Genomic DNA, 1,420 nt, shown 5'->3' on the forward strand with positions numbered 1-1,420 from the left:
CCCCCCCCCCCCCCCCACCGAACATGCGTAAATCACATTTCTGTCCCTGGCACATTACATTCACAGGTAGATCTGGCACTCACCATCGACGGAGGCCTGCTGTTCGGTGTAATCTGGAACAAAGGAAAAGAAACAAGAGCTATAAGCCACTACATATCATGTAAGTACACATATTTTCCCCACAGTGCGAGCTTGTAACCGCGCGGCGGGGTGCAGCCGTGCAGCGATCGCAGCGCCACCATAGCGGGCGGCTGAGGCTGTTGTTGAGTTGTTTTGTTTCTGTGTTGATGAGACGTGAGACGCAGTTGACGGTCCTGGTCCGCGGTGAATGAAAGTAGTGGCACTTTAACAAGTTTTAAAATCGGTAAGTGTTTAATGTTTCTTTTGTTACATGTTTTCTTTTAGAATTATGTGTCAGTTGCGACCAATTCGTTTATGTGATAGCTCTTGAAAGGGCAGTCGGCTGACTGTTGCAACGCAGGCTGCGCGGTGCGGTAGGGTTAGAATCGACCGCGACTGTCGCATTCAACAGTTGTGTTCGGAACAGTGAAAAAAGGGTTCTGTGATTTCACCATTTCATTTGATTCAAATCGTTCATTTTCATTCATTGGTAAAAGTGTAAATGAATTTCGGTCGGTCTCTCGGTTGAGCTCTTATTAGTATGCCCTGGATCCTGTACCTTACATTGATTTGAGCATGGCACAAAGTTGTTCTATGACTTTCTCGGTTCTTCCATTTACTTGACGTGTCTCATGTGACTTTCAGACTTTTTCTAATAAGCCATCGAGAAGGCTACTAAAAATGAGAATTAGTCTCCATGTATAAATAGTGTCCGCAACATTTGGGCAGATCTTGTCAATCTAGTTTTATAGCGTGGGCATTACGGAACAAAAGCTGATAACAGTGCTGCTCTTGAAAAACAACAAATACCGAAAGTAATTTAACTAGTACATCTATATTTCTCCTATTATTTGATTTTTGATATGAATTGTAGCTAATCACTTTTGCAAAACGTCCCTTACCCCCTTTTCCCTTCCCCCTTTGTATATGTCGCCAATAATAATTCAAATTTCTACCCCCCTCCCCTCCGCCGAATAGAAAACCTTACAAACATAACAAAGATTTACAGGCCTTAGAAAAAATGCAACCCCAAAATGTCCAAAAGACCAACTTTTTGCCCCCCCCCCCCTGGTATTTTTGTTCTTCAAGAACCGTGCGGGGTGACATGGTTCGTTAGCTATGGACAACAGCCCTTCCCGTTGCGACCTCTTGCGTGGAGGAAACGGGGAAGTCCAAGTTCGATCCTCTGAGCCCACGTGTTCACGCGCCACCTCACCCCTCCCCCGTTCTCTACGCCGCTACCTGTTGATCACGGTGTAGAGAGATACGGTGGGGACACTGGGCCGCTCCGGGCCTACCT

At 46.0% G+C, this 1,420-nt stretch overlaps 2 protein-coding genes across 10 annotated transcripts in view; both read left to right on the forward strand.

Annotated features, from left to right (window-relative positions):
- LOC113217441 (polyhomeotic-proximal chromatin protein) overlaps positions 1 to 1,420 on the forward strand; it is a 19,591-nt gene that overhangs the window by 12,943 nt on the left and 5,228 nt on the right. The gene's annotated exons all lie outside the window — the stretch shown is intronic.
- LOC113217460 (U-scoloptoxin(05)-Sm1a) overlaps positions 1 to 1,420 on the forward strand; it is a 162,212-nt gene that overhangs the window by 7,073 nt on the left and 153,719 nt on the right. The window lies entirely within an intron of this gene.

Source organism: Frankliniella occidentalis, unplaced genomic scaffold (genome assembly GCF_000697945.3).
Source record: "Frankliniella occidentalis isolate FOCC.00 unplaced genomic scaffold, Focc_3.1 Scaffold71, whole genome shotgun sequence".
Lineage (NCBI taxonomy): Eukaryota > Metazoa > Arthropoda > Insecta > Thysanoptera > Thripidae > Frankliniella > Frankliniella occidentalis.